Here is a 16546-nt window from a genome sequence, read left to right as displayed (position 1 = left end):
AGCATGATTTAGCACAAATAAATTCCAAATTTAAAATGCAAAACATTCAACCAAAGCAATGCACAAGGTGTGATTCCTAGCAATAATTCACTTCTACGTTCCGTTGAATCGAAAGCTAAACAAATATCTACTCCTTATCAACATAAAACAAGTAATCTCATCATCAAACATTGACCATCTCCCATCATCATAATTCATCGAGGCATCGAACAATTTTTTTTTTTTTTTTTTTAATCGAATAATAAAACGGAAATAATAAAAAGAAGACTAAAGCATGCAAACTAAAAAAAAATTAAAACACAAATAAAGCGCACATAAAATAAAACAAATAGTTAACCACCCCCAAACTTAAAATTCACATTGCCCTCAATGTGATTCGCCCGGAGTTTAAGGATAGAAAACACCTGTTTAAGCGTCGGGACCATCGTTGGGTTGCTCACCAACTCCACCTTGCGCATGAGCATCACCATCCTCTTCATCATCCGAAAGCTTGGGTACCGGCTCAAGAATCGGTGCGCGCCACGGAGCCGGTTCGGCGCACTCGGGATTGCCGCATGCCAAATGGCGCACAATGGCTTGGAGCATCTTTCCCGACCACCGTTGGAGGGATTCGATCGTGCTCACCTTGTGCTCCACCGTGGCAAGCCGATTTCTCGTGATCACCAACTCTCGCTCCATTCTTCTTTGAAAACGGCGGTCCAAACTTGTGCTTGGACCCTCGGGTCGAGCTATTGGTTGGTTCTCGACGGGTTGCTCGCCATCTTGGATGGGTGCCTTGTATTGTCGGGCCGCAAGGTTACTCATCGGCTTCCGAATCGGTGTGAGAATGTCCGTCGTTTTGATTGGGACCTTCGCCTTCTTGCATAAGCCGGTAACTAGGCAAGGGAAATAAATCGGTCGGATATGATTTCGCCTATGTTGATCGGTGTGCCCTTGAGAATGTAGTAGGCAAGAGCACACCGTTCGGGGTCCACGTGAGTCCACGAGCGGGTGGGGATGAGGTTGACACATATGAAAGTAAGGCACGCCTTGCCTACTTGGTGGATGCATTTCCACTCTAACTCGTATGCCTCCTCGGTTGAGAGTTCGTACTAAATTGGGGGTCCATCGCACAACACCTCGGCGAGTTGATTTGTTGTGACCGCAAGTTGCATTTGCTCCCAATTGAATGGCGCATGTCGGAGGTGATAATAGGAGTCGATGGCTTGGGCACACCAATCGATACGCTTTCCTCAAACCGTGCTTGACTTCCGATCTGTTGTTAGGAGGATACGGGTGTTGGCGTAGAACTCGCGGACTAACGATAAGTTGATCGACCCCTCCAGTTCCAATAATGCTTGCCACCCTCGTCGTATGAATTCTTGATGTAACGGGGCAAATTGTGTAAGGGTGATCTCATATGCACGCTCCGTCACTAGTTTCTTCACTTTTTGCTTCTCAAAATGAGCACTGGCGCCTTCGACACAAAAAGCATCGTCGTCGGGGGTTGGAATTTGGTCGGTTTTCTTGCCCTTCCCCTTGCCTTTTGAAGTGCCTTCGCCTTGTGAAGTGCCCTCCCCATCACGTCCTCGTTTCCCCATGACTTGAGAATGCGTGTGGAAGGGATTAGAAGTGAATTGACGTGCAAAATTTCCCCCAAACTTGACTTGGGCAATTCGTCGAACACCTTGTGGGCGTTCTTGGTGGAATGGGTTTGTGGAGAAATTTGCACCTTTCTTGAAGCCTCTCTGCACAAATCACCAACAAGCAACTATGTTTGAGTGTTATGTGTGTGTAGTTGGTGGAATTTAGGCGAAATTGTTCAAAGAAAATCGAAAATTTTGAAAAGAGGGGGTTAGGGTTCGAATTAGGAGAGAAAGAGGAATTAGAATTGTGAGAATTATGGTTTGGAAAACCCCTATTTAATATGCCCGTTTTTCCTCTCGGACGGCCGTGCGAAATATAGGCTTAATATCCGCACCGCCGCGCGGTTTCTATTTTTTGGGCAGTAGCCCCTCCAAATCTCAGACGGCCGTGTGAGATTTAGGTATAAAATCCGCACGGCCGCACCATTTTGCGTTTTTGTCCAGTAGCTGCTCCAAAATCTCACACGGTCGTGTGAGATTCCTACCTTTTTCTTGAACGGCCGTGTGAATAATTGCAATTAGGCCCCTGAAAAATAAAAACTTCTTATTAGTGCCCCTAAAACTTTTTTTTTTTTGGTTTTTTTTTAGAAAAATAAAATAAAAACAAAACTAAAAATTTAAAATAACATAAAATAATAAAAAAAACGAAATCTCGGGTTGCCTCCCGAGAAGCGCTAAGTTTATAGTCTTTAGCCGGACTTTGTCTGCTTCTTTGTTCAAGCTAACGTGACCGAAGTCACTTGGCGATTGAATTCCCCTCCACGATACTGCTTGAGGCGTTGCCCATTGACTTTGAACGATTTTTCGGTTTTGGGATCCAATTATTCGACTGCGCCGTGAGGAAATACGTCGAGGATAGTAAACGGTCCGGACCATCTTGACTTGAGTTTTCCCGGAAACAACTTTAGACGGGAGTTGTAGAGGAGAACCAATTGCCCCTTTTGAAATTCTCGATGCAATATCTTGTTATCGTGCCAACGCTTGGTTTTCTCCTTGTGTACACGATTGCTTTCATACGCATTCAATCTCAATTCATCGAGCTCGTTGAGTTGCAGCATTCGTTTCTCCTTGCACGCTTCAATATCGAAATTCAGCTTTTTAATTGCCCAAAACGCATTATGTTCCAATTCAACCGGTAGATGACACGCCTTGCCATAAATCAAACGAAACGGTGTCATCCCAAGTGAAGTTTTGTAAGCTGTACGATATGCCCAAAGTGCATCATCTAATTTTCTCGACCAATCTTTCCGGGTAGGACTCACAACCTTTTCGAGGATGTTTTTGATTTCACGATTCGTGACCTCGGCTTGCCCGTTCGTCTGAGGGTGGTAGGCCAATGCGACCTTGTGCTTTACTCCATACTTGGCCAAGAGTGCTTCGAATTGTTTATTGCAAAAGTGAGTGCCTCCATCACTAATAATTGCTCGTGGCGTTCCAAAACGAGTAAAAATCTGTCTTTTTAAGAAAGCACAAACCACTGCAGAATCATTAGTAGGAAAGGCGGCCGCCTCAACCCATTAAATACATAATCGACGGCCACTAAGATGTATAGGTTATTGAATGATGGGACAAAAGGCCCCATAAAATCTATCCCCCATACATCAAAGGGCTCTACTTCGATCATTGTATTTAATGGGAGTTCGTGACTCCTTGAAATATTACCAACTCGCTGGCATCTATCACAACTTGAAACAAAATTATAGCAATCTTTAAACAAAGTTGGCCAAAAGAAACCTGATTGAAGCACCTTTCTCGCCGTGCGCTCACCTCCATAATGTCCCGCATAATCCGAGCCATGGCAGTGAAAAAGTATATCTTCTTGCTCGCTTTCCGGTACACATCTTCGAATGACTAAATCGCTGCATGGTCTAAACAAAAAGGGTTCTTCCCAAAAGTAGAAATTCACATCGTGTAAAAACTTTTTTCGTTGATGAAAAGTGAGCTCGGGTGGAAGTACATGACTAACTAAATAATTCACAAAATCCGCATACCATGGTACTTCTTGATTATCAATAACAAGCAATTGTTCATCCGGAAAATTTTCATTAATGCAAATTGGATCTTTGACTTCCGTTTCTAGCCTAGATAAATGATCGGCTACTTGGTTCTCACTACCCTTACGGTAACGTATTTCCAAGTCGAACTCTTGCAACAATAACACCCACCTAATAAGTCTAGGTTTTGCCTCTTTCTTTTCTATCAAATATTTTAAAGCCGAGTGATCCGTGAAAACAATGACTTTGGTGCCTATAAGATATGATCTAAATTTTTCGAATGCAAAAACAACTGCTAGCAACTCTTTTTCAGTGGTGGTATAATTCAATTGTGCATCGTTTAGAGTTTTACTAGCATAGTAAATTGAATGAAAAAATTTATTCTTTCTTTGACCCAACACGGCACCTACCGCAAAATCGCTGGCATCACACATAAGCTCAAAAGGTTCATTCCAATCAGGCACAACAATAATAGGAGCAGTTACTAACCTTGTTTTCAAGTCGTCGAAGGCTTTGCGGCATTCGTCATTGAAATCGAATTTGACGTCCTTCTCCAACAAATTGCACAATGGTTTGGCTACCTTGGAGAAATCCTTGATGAACCGCCTATAGAATCCCGCATGTCCCAAGAAACTTCGAATCCCCTTTACGGAAATTGGTGGCGGTAGTTTCTCGATTGTCTCGATTTTTGCTCGATCGACTTCTAACCCCTTCTTTGACACCTTGTGTCCTAGCACGATCCCCTCTTGTACCATAAAATGACACTTTTCCCAGTTGAGCACCAAATTTGTCTCTTCACACCTGCGAAGAACCTTAGCCAGTATTTGGAGACAAGTGTCATACGTATCACCGAAAACAGAAAAATCATCCATAAAAATTTCAAGACCACATTCAACCATGTCCGTAAAAATTGCCATCATACATCGTTGAAAAGTAGCAGAAGCATTGCATAAACCAAAAGGCATACGTCTAAAGGCAAAAGTACAAAAGGACAGGTAAAGGTGGTTTTGTCTTGATCCTCGGGAGCTATGGCGATTTGGTTATAACCGGAATACCCATCTAAAAAGCAATAAATTCTTGACAAGCTAGCCTATCAAGCATTTGATCAATAAAGGGCAAAGGGAAGTGGTCTTTTCGAGTGGCTTTATTCAATTTTCTATAATCCATGCAAATTCGCCAACCCGTTACTGTCCTAGAAGGGATTAATTCATTTTTTTCGTTTTTTATAACAGTCATAGCCCCCTTCTTGGGTACACATTGTACCGGACTAACCCACGCACTATCGGAAATAGGAAAAATAATACCTGCGTCTAGCCACTTGATGATTTCTTTCTTCACAACTTCCTTCATGATGGGGTTCAATCGCCTCTGTTGTTCCACCGAAGATTTATGGCTCTCCTCCAATATGATCTTGTGCATGCAAAAAGTTGGACTTATGCCCTTGATGTCGGCAATTGTCCATCCAAGTGCTAGCTTGTGCTCTCGCAAGACCTCCAAAAGTCTCTTTTCCTGTAGACCTGTCACAATTGAGGAAATAATAACAGGTAAGGTCTCATGAGCTCCAAGATACATATATTTTAAATGAGATGGTAAAACTTTAAGCTCAAGTTTCGGAGGTTCGATCACTGAAGGCTTAAAAGTGACCGATAACGGGATCTCCGTTTCCAAACTCTCAAAGCGTGGTCTTGACAGCGGCTTTGCCGAATCCAACCAACATAATTGTTCCGTCACTGCTTCTTCCTCAACTGATGTTCCTACACTCAAAGATGCTTCCAACGGATCCGCAATTAAAGGTTCAACAAAATCAAAATTCAATTGATCTAACACATCAAAAGCAAAGCATTCATCACTCTCTTGAGGGTGTTTCATTGTACGGAAAACATCAAATTTAATCGTTTCATCCCCCAAAGACATAGATAAAATTCCATTATACACATCAATTATAGTTCTACCCGTTCTCAAAAAAGGTCTTCCCAAAATCATGGGAATTTCTTTATCTTCTTCCATATCAAGAACTACAAAATCTGCAGGAAAGATGAATTTATCTACTTTAGCTAACACATCCTCTACTATTCCTTTTGGGTATATGAGTGATCTATCGGCTAACTGTAAAGTCACAGATACCAATTTTATATCTCCTAATCCCAAACTTTGAAAAACTGAGAAAGGCATGAGATTAATGCTCGCACCTAAATCTATGAGAGATTTTGCAAAGAACTTACCTCCGATAGCGACTGGAATCGTAAACTTACCCGGGTCTCCAAGCTTTGGTGGAATTGGGCGAGTAAGAATGGCACTGCATTGTTCGGTTAACGCTATCATCTCATGTTCACCGAATTTCCGTTTCTTTGATACCATGTCTTTCAAAAATTTCACCCAATGAGGCATTAGTTCAAGTGCTCGAGTAAAAGGAATATTAATATGTAATTCATTCAATTGCTCAAGAAAACTTTTGTAATACGACTCATTTTTCGCCTTTATCTGGCGTTGAGGATAAGGTACCTGAGGGGTCGGCTTAGGCGCAACGACCCTTTTCTCACCTGGTGGATCTGTCAGAGTCTCCGCTTCTTTTTCTTGTTGCTCCTCCCCATCCTTGCTTGTTGCCTTCTTCGCCACTTCTTCTAGTTGTCTTCCATTCCTCAAACTGACGGCTTTGCATTACTCGTTGGTGCCCTTTCGAGGGTCTTCCGTATTTGACAGTAGTGTACCGGCTGGCCTCGCGTTCAATTGGGTCGCAAATTGGCCCATCTGTGTTTCCAAATTTCGAATGGATGCTTGGGTGGTCGTCATAAATTGGGACAAGATATTTGCGAGGTCACCACCTTGAGGTGGTGCTTGAGGTGGATTTTGGAATCCGGGCGCTGGTCGTGAATAATTAGGCTGTTGGCCTTGAGGGGGTGCTTGCCTTTGTCCTTGCTGATTTCCTCCCCACCCAAAATTAGGGTGATCATTCCATCCCGGACTATACGTGTTGGAGTACGGGTTCCTCTGTTGTCGGTTGGCGTCATGCACATAATTTAGCGACTCCGTTTCGTCTACACCTTGATCAGGAGCTTGGACTGCATGGACTTGCTGAGTCTGCAAGGCCGCTACTTGCTTCGATAGCTTCTCCAATTGGGCCGTGATTGCAGTGACCCCGGCTAACTCCAAAATTCCTCCCGTCTTGACTGCTCCGCTATTCGACCGGTCCGATGACCGCATGTATTTGTTTCGAGCGATTCGCTCTAAGAGTTCGTATGCTTCGTCGTAGGTCAAACTCATGAACATACCTCCAGCTGCAGAGTCGAGCACGGTTCTCGAGTTGTCTTGCAATCCATCGTAAAATATTTGCAGTTGGCGCCACTCTTGAAGTCCGTGATTCGGGCACCTCCTTACTAACTGTTTGAACCGCTCCCACGTCTTGAATAATGCTTCACCGGCTTCTTGTATGAAGTTTTGAATTTCTCGCCGGATTCTCTCAGTTTTTGTTGGGGAGTTGTATGTGTTCATGAAAAGTTGTGCTAGCTGGGCCCAAGACGAGATGGAGTGCGGTGCGCGAGTTTGTAACCATTCTCGGGCTGCTCCTTGTAAGGAGTGCTTGAACAGGCGGAGTTGCAGTGCTTCGGGTGCCACTCCGTTCATCTTGTGCGAATCACACGTCTCGAGGAAATTGACCAAGTGGAGATGTGGGTCTTCATGAGCCAATCCGCTGAATAACCCATTGTTTTGGAGCATCGTGAGGAGTCCCGCTCGAATTTCGAAATTGTTAGCTTCAATGGGGGGCTGCTGGATACTTGATTGAAACCCATTAAGCGTTGGAAAGGTGTACTCATGCAGTGCTCGTTGACGAGGTGGTGGATTAATTAGCTGGCGTTGTTCTTGCTCAATGACGACTTCCCCCACCGCATTCGGTAAGCGCCCTTAGTCATCTCCCCGCACGATTAATCTCTTCTTCCATCGCTGCGGGAGCGTTTTGAGCTAACCGTTGATTTCTCCTGGCTTGCCTAAACGTTCGCTCAATTTCAGGGTCGAGAGGTAGCAAGTTCGTGTCGTGTCCTCTTCGCATAAAAAGTACCTAAAACAAAATAATAAAATAATTAAAAAAAAAACATGGCTGAAGTAAGAAAAATTGCTCAAATTTAATATTAGGATAAATAAATAATTTAGCCGTATTCCCCGGCAACGGCGCCAAAAACTTATTGGGTGCTAAATACCCACACGCAAGTGCACGTATCGCAAACAAGTAGTAAAGTAGACTCGTGAGAGTCGGATGTCGATCCCACACGGAATACGCAAATTATTTAATCCTAAGTACCAAATTTTAACAATTACGATTTTTATCCAGCCTACGCAAGTTTGTCAAATTAATTAACTAAATAAATTAAACTAATTAAGAAAGCAATTAAACACGAGAAAATATCAATATAAAACGGATCTAGAATTTTATCTTCCCCCTATGCGATAATTCTTCACCCAATTAATCTCCTATCATGCAAGTTATGATTCCCGATTATTAACCCAAGACACGAAATTACTCATAACCAGCTGTCGCTGTATTATAAGTCTATTATTCATAAAAGATTCACTATATGTCTATGCAAACCTAGTATAAATAAAGCATTAAATAACAAGTCTCGTAAACGGCTACCTAAGGTATTATCTATATGTCTACGATAATACATGCAATTAACACACTCATCCGGTGAAAACTACTCGAAGGCTCTTCTATCCCTGTTCTAATTATTAAAACGATCTGTCAATCAATTCTAACAATAACCAATAGCAACATAAATTAGCTACGTTCATGCGCTAAATAAGATCAAAATAGAAGAAATAATCGAAGAATTAAACTTGCATAAAAGTCGAAAAAGAGGTTCGAATTACCACATAGGGTTCCAACAAAATCCTAGAATAAAAACTTAGCTACTCATGTTCTCTACGAAAAACATAATAAAAATACGAAAAAACATAAAAGCTATGAATACAAATAAAAGAGGAGAACTATGATGAAGATTCGTCAAGTCTTCGTCTTTGTTCTTGTGCTCCTTGATTGCGTGTCGAAAGATAAAAGATAAAAGATATATTTCTAATTGTGTGCTTTTGGCCTTTAAATACGGTGCAAAAATATAATAGGGCGGGTTTCCTAGTGTAATTAAACTTCCTTCACTGCGCCACCTCGCAAACCCGGACGGCCGTGCGAGAATAAGCTTTAAAATCCGGACGGCCGACCGATCCTTAATTCTCCAGAATTTCGATATTTTCACTTTTGGCCCACTTTTTCTCCGAATTTGCAGTTTTCACCCCACAAGTTGCCAATTCTTCAATTTGCACCTAAAATACAAATAATAACCATTTTAAGCACCAATTATCGTTAAAACACACCAAAAGTTCCAATTAAAAGGTACAATTAAGTGCATAAATATACACTTAACATTTACGTTCACGTGGATTTTTTTATTGGATTAATTTATATTTTTTGTTTTAATTGGTGGATTCGGTATGATATAGGTACAAATCGAAAATTAGGTGTCCAGGAAGTAAAAATGATGAAAGAGTAAGAAAAGAGTTGCAACTAGGAAAATAAAATCAAATTAGAAGAGATAATCTTTCAACATATTTGGTAGTGTCCACGAAGTCGAGCTCCGGACTCCAAATCAACTGGTTCCGGCGGCATTAGAAAGCTATTTCAGCTGGCTGCAATTCCTGTCTAACGGCAAATTTCCAAATGCGGAATCGAACATGGTCAAAATTGGATTTGAAAAGCCATCATGAAAATACGTACTACAGTTCGAGGACATGAATGCCCATAAAGAAACGTGCACAAAAAAACTCGCTAGAAAAGATACGCTCATAATTAAATGTACAAAAGCGTGCACAAAAGTACTAACGCAAAAGTGCATTCGGAAAAAGGATCATGAAAACACAAACTACAATCCTAGGACATTAATACAAATCAAGACACATGCACAAACACACTCGCTCAAATGGACATGCACAAACGTACATGTAAAAAAACACGCGCAAAAGTGCATTCGCAACAACGTTCTTAAAAGCACAAACTACAATTCTAGGACTTTAATACGCATCAACAAACAACAACAAAAACACTAGATAAAAAAGATACACTTGAGTGTAGAAATAAAACTCTACGTTTACGTTTACGTGAATTTTTTTTTGGAGTAATTTATATTTTTGTTTTAATTGGTAGATTTGGTATCTTATTGGTACAAATCGAAAATTAGGTGTCTAGGAAGCAAAAATGATGAAAGAGTAAGAAAGGAGTTGCAATTAGGAAAATAAAATCAAATTAGAAGAGAGAATCCTTCAACATCTTTGGTAGTGTCCACGAAGTCGAGCATAAGTTTCTCATTCAGACTACAAATCAACTGGTTTTGGCGGCATGAGAAAACTATTTCAGCTGGCTACAATTCCTGTCTAACGGCAAATTTCCAAATTCGGACTCGAACATGGTCGAAATTAGATTCCAAAAGCGATCATGAAAATACTTACTACAGTTCGAGGACATGAATGCGCATCAAGAAACGTGCACAAAAACACTCGCTAGAAAAGATACGCACATAATTAAAAGTACAAAAGCATGCACAAAAGTACTCACGCAAAAGTGCATTCGCAAAAAAAGATCATGAAAACACAAACTACAATCCTAGGACATTAGTACAAATCAATAAACATGCACAAGCAAGATCGCTCAAATGGACATGCACAAACGTACATGTAAAAAAACATGCGCAAAAGTGCATTCGCAACAACGTTCTGAAAAACACGAACTACAATACTAGGACTTTAATACGCATCAACAAACAACAACAAAGACACTAGATAAAAAAGATACAGTGGAGTGTAGAAATAAAACTCTACTTTTACGTTGACGAAGATTTTTTTTGGACTAATTTATATTTCTGTTTTAATTGGTGGATTTGGTATCTTATAGGTACAAATCGACAACTAGGTGTACAGGAAGCAAAAAATGATCAAAGAGTAAGAAAAGAGTTGCAATTACGAAAATAAATTCAAATAAGAAGAGAGAATCCCTCAACATCTTTGGTAGTATCCACGAAGTCGAGCATAACTTTCTCATCCGGACTCCAAATCAACTGGTTCAGGCGGTATTCGAAAGCTATTTCAGCTGGCTACAATTCCTGTCTAACGGCAAATTTCCTAATTCGGACTCTAACATGGTCGAAATTGGATTCCAAAAGCGATCATGAAAATACGTACTACAGTTCGAGGACATGAATGCGCATCAAGAAACGTGCACAAAAACACTCGCTAGAAAAGACACGCACGTAAGTAAAAGTACAAAAGCATGCACAAAAGTACTCACTCAAAAGTGCATTCGTAAAAAGGATCATGAAAACATAAACTAGAATCCTAGGACATTACTACAAATCAACAAACATGCACAAGCACACTCGCTCAAATGGACATGCACAAACGTACATGTAAAAAAACATGCGCAAAAGTGCATTCGCAACAACGTTATAAAAAATACGAACTACAATACTAGGACTTTAATACGCATCTACAAATAACAACAAAAACACTAGATAAAAAAGATACAGTTGAGTGTAGAAATAAAACCCTACGTTTACGTTCACGTGGATTTTTTTATTGGATTAAGTTATATTATTGTTTTAATTTGTGGATTCGGTATCTTATAGGTACAAATAGAAAATTAGGTGTCCAGGAAGTAAAAATGATGAAAGAGTAAGAAAAGAGTTGCAACTAGGAAAATAAAATCAAGTTAGAAGAGAGAATCCTTCAACATATTTGGTAGTGTCCACGAAGTCGAGCTCCGGACTCCAAATCAACTGGTTCCGGCGGCATTAGAAAGCTATTCCAACTGGCTGCAATTCCTGTCTAACGGCAAATTTCCAAATTCGGACTCGAACATGGTCCAAATTGGATTTGAAAAGCGATCATGAAAATACGTACTACAGTTCGAGGACATGAATGCGCATCAAGAAACGTGCACAAAAAAACTCGCTAGAAAAGATACGCTCATAATTAAATGTACAAAAGCATGCACAAAAGTACTAACGCAAAAGTGCATTCGGAAAAAGGATCATGAAAACACAAACTACAATCCTAGGACATTAATACAAATCAACACACATGCACAAACACACTCGCTCAAATGGACATGCACAAACGTACATGTAAAAAAACATGCGCAAAAGTGCATTCGCAACAACGTTCTTAAAAAAAAAACTACAATTCTAGGACTTTAATACGCATCAACAAACAACAACAAAAACACTAGATAAAAAAGATACACTGGAGTGTAGAAATAAAAGTCTACGTTAACGTTTACGTGAATTTTTTTTTGGAGTAATTTATATTTTTGTTTTAATTGATAGATTTGGTATCTTATTGGTACAAATCGAAAATTAGGTGTCTAGGAAGCAAAAATGATCAAAGAGTAAGAAAGGAATTGCAATTAGGAAAATAAAATCAAATTAGAAGAGAGAATCCTTCAACATCTTTGGTAGTGTCCACGAAGTCGAGCATAACTTTCTCATTAAGACTACTAATCAACTGGTTCTAGCGGCATTCGACAGCTATTTAAGCTAGCTACAATTCCTGTCTAACTGCAAATTTCCAAATTCGGACTCTAACATGGTCGAAATTGGATTCCAAAAGCGATCATGAAAATACGTACTACAGTTCGAGGACATGAATGCGCATCAAGAAACGTGCACAAAAACACTCGCTAGAAAATACACGCACGTAAGTAAAAGTACAAAAGAATGCACAAAAGTACTCACTCAAAAGTGTATTCGCAAAAAGGATCATGAAAACACAAACTAGAATCCTAGGACATTAATACAAATCAACAAACATGCACAAGCACACTCGCTCAAATGGCCATGCACAAACGTACATGTAAAAAAACATGAGCAAAAGTGCATTCGCAACAACGTTTTAAAAAACACGAACTACAATACTAGGACTTTAATACGCATCAACAAATAACAACAAAAACACTAGATAAAAAAGATACAGTAGAGTGTAGAAATAAAACTCTACGTTTACGTATACGTGGATTTTTTTTCGGATTAATTTGTATTTCTATTTTAATTGGTGAATTTTGTATCTTATAGGTACAAATCGAAAATTAGGTGCCCAGGAAGCAAAAATGATCAAAGAGTATGAAAAGAGTTGCAACTAGGAAAATAAAATAAAATTAGAAGAGAGAATCCCTCAACATCTTTGGTAGTGTCCACGAAGTCGAGCATTACTTTCTCATCCGGACTCCAAATTAACTCGTTCCGGCGGCATTAGTAAGCTATTTTAGCTGGCTACAATTCATGTCTAACGGCAAATTTCCAAATTCGGACTTGAACATGGTTGAAATTGGACTCCAAAAGCGATCATGAGAATACGTACTACAGTTCGAGGACATGAATGCGCATCAAGAAACGTGCACAAAAACACTCGCTAGAAAAGACACGCACGTAAGTAAAAGTACAAAAGCATGCACAAAAGTACTCACTCAAAAGTGCATTCGTAAAAAGGATCATGAAAACATAAACTAGAATCCTAGGACATTACTACAAATCAACAAACATGCACAAGCACACTCGCTCAAATGGACATGCACAAACGTACATGTAAAAAAACATGCGCAAAAGTGCATTCGCAACAACGTTATAAAAAATACGAACTACAATACTAGGACTTTAATACGCATCTACAAATAACAACAAAAACACTAGATAAAAAAGATACAGTTGAGTGTAGAAATAAAACCCTACGTTTACGTTCACGTGGATTTTTTTATTGGATTAAGTTATATTATTGTTTTAATTTGTGGATTCGGTATCTTATAGGTACAAATAGAAAATTAGGTGTCCAGGAAGTAAAAATGATGAAAGAGTAAGAAAAGAGTTGCAACTAGGAAAATAAAATCAAGTTAGAAGAGAGAATCCTTCAACATATTTGGTAGTGTCCACGAAGTCGAGCTCCGGACTCCAAATCAACTGGTTCCGGCGGCATTAGAAAGCTATTCCAACTGGCTGCAATTCCTGTCTAACGGCAAATTTCCAAATTCGGACTCGAACATGGTCCAAATTGGATTTGAAAAGCGATCATGAAAATACGTACTACAGTTCGAGGACATGAATGCGCATCAAGAAACGTGCACAAAACAACTCGCTAGAAAAGATACGCTCATAATTAAATGTACAAAAGCATGCACAAAAGTACTAACGCAAAAGTGCATTCGGAAAAAAGGATCATGAAAACACAAACTACAATCCTAGGACATTAATACAAATCAACACACATGCACAAACACACTCGCTCAAATGGACATGCACAAACGTACATGTAAAAAAACATGCGCAAAAGTGCATTCGCAACAACGTTCTTAAAAACAAAACTACAATTCTAGGACTTTAATACGCATCAACAAACAACAACAAAAACACTAGATAAAAAAGATACACTGGAGTGTAGAAATAAAAGTCTACGTTAACGTTTACGTGAATTTTTTTTTGGAGTAATTTATATTTTTGTTTTAATTGATAGATTTGGTATCTTATTGGTACAAATCGAAAATTAGGTGTCTAGGAAGCAAAAATGATCAAAGAGTAAGAAAGGAGTTGCAATTAGGAAAATAAAATCAAATTAGAAGAGAGAATCCTTCAACATCTTTGGTAGTGTCCACGAAGTCGAGCATAACTTTCTCATTCAGACTACTAATCAACTGGTTCTAGCGGCATTTGACAGCTATTTAAGCTAGCTACAATTCCTGTCTAACTGCAAGTTTCCAAATTCGGACTCTAACATGGTCGAAATTGGATTCCAAAAGCGATCATGAAAATACGTACTACAGTTCGAGGACATGAATGCGCATCAAGAAACGTGCACAAAAACACTCGCTAGAAAATACACGCACGTAAGTAAAAGTACAAAAGAATGCACAAAAGTACTCACTCAAAAGTGTATTCGCAAAAAGGATCATGAAAACACAAACTAGAATCCTAGGACATTAATACAAATCAACAAACATGCACAAGCACACTCGCTCAAATGGACATGCACAAACGTACATGTAAAAAAACATGAGCAAAAGTGCATTCGCAACAACGTTTTAAAAAACACGAACTACAATACTAGGACTTTAATACGCATCAACAAATAACAACAAAAACACTAGATAAAAAAGATACAGTGGAGTGTAGAAATAAAACTCTACGTTTACGTATACGTGGATTTTTTTTCGGATTAATTTGTATTTATATTTTAATTGGTGAATTTTATATCTTATAGGTACAAATCGAAAATTAGGTGCTTAGGAAGCAAAAATGATCAAAGAGTATGAAAAGAGTTGCAACTAGGAAAATAAAATAAAATTAGAAGAGAGAATCCCTCAACATTTTTGGTAGTGTCCACGAAGTCGAGCATAACTTTCTCATCCGGACTCCAAATTAACTCGTTCCGGCGGCATTAGTAAGCTATTTTAGCTGGCTACAATTGATGTCTAACGGCAAATTTCCAAATTCGGACTTGAACATGGTTGAAATTGGACTCCAAAAGCGATCATGAGAATACGTACTACAGTTCGAGGACATGAATGCGCATCAAGAAACTGTACAAAAACACTTGCTAGAAAAGATACGCACAAAAGTAAAATTACAAAAGCATGCACAAAAGTACTCACGCAAAAGTGCATTCCCAAAAAGGATCATGAAAACACAAACTACAATCCTAGGACATTAATACAAATCAACAAACATACACAAGCTCACTCGCTCAAATGGACATGCACAAACGTACATGTAAAAAAACATGCGCAAAAGTGCATTCGCAACAACATTCTTAAAAACCAGAACTACAATACTAGGAATTTAATACGCATCAACAAACAACATCAAAAAACTAGATAAAAAAGATACAGTGGAGTGTAGAAATAAAATTCTACGTTTACGTTTACGTGGATTTTTTTTTTGGAGTAATTTATATTTCTGTTTTAATTAGTGGATTTTGTATCTTATAGGTACAAATTGAAAATTAGGTGTCCTGAAAGAAAAAAAATGATCAAAGAGTAAGAAAAGAGTTGCAATTAGGAAATAAATTCAAATTAGAAGAGAGAATCCCTCAACATCTTTGGTGGTGTCCACGAAGTCGAGCATAACTTTCTCATGCGGACTCCAAATCAACTGGTTCCGGCGGCATTAGAAAGCTATTTCAGCTCGCTACAATTCCTGCATAACGGCAAATTTCCAAATTCGGACTCGAACATGGTCGAAATATGATTCCAAAAGCGATCATGAAAATACGTACTACAATTCGAGGACATGAATGCGCCTCAAGAAACGTGCACAAAAACACTCCCTAGAAAAGATACGCACATAAATAAAAGTACAAAAGCATGCACAAAAGTACTCACGCAAAAGTGCATTCGCAAAAAAGGATCATGAAAACACAAACTACAATCCTAGGACATTAGTACAAATCAATAAACATGCACAAGCAAGATCGCTCAAATGAACATGCACAAACGTAGATGTAAAAAAACATGCGCAAAAGTGCATTCGAAACAACGTTCATAAAAACAAGAACTACAATACTAGGACTTTAATACACATCAACAAACAACAACAAAAACACTAGATAAAAAATAAGTGTAGTGTAGAAATAAAACTCTACTTTTACGTTGACGAAGATTTTTTTTGGACTAATTTATATTTCTTTTTTAATTGGTGGATTTGGTATCTTATAGGTACAAATTGACAACTAGGTGTACAGGAAGCAAAAATGGTCAAAGAGTAAGAAAAGAGTTGCAATTACGAAATTAAATTTAAATTAGAAGAGAGAATCCCTCAACATCTTTGGTAGTATCAACGAAGTCGAGCATAACTATCGCATCCGGACTCCAAATAAACTGGTTTCGGCGGCATTAGAAAGCTATTTCAGCTA

Source organism: Erythranthe guttata, chromosome 8, assembly GCF_056151865.1.
Source record: "Erythranthe guttata isolate IM_541 chromosome 8, IM_541, whole genome shotgun sequence".
Taxonomy (NCBI): Eukaryota; Viridiplantae; Streptophyta; class Magnoliopsida; order Lamiales; family Phrymaceae; genus Erythranthe; species Erythranthe guttata.
The sequence above is the reverse complement of the archived record's forward strand: the minus strand, read 5'-3'. Positions refer to the sequence as shown.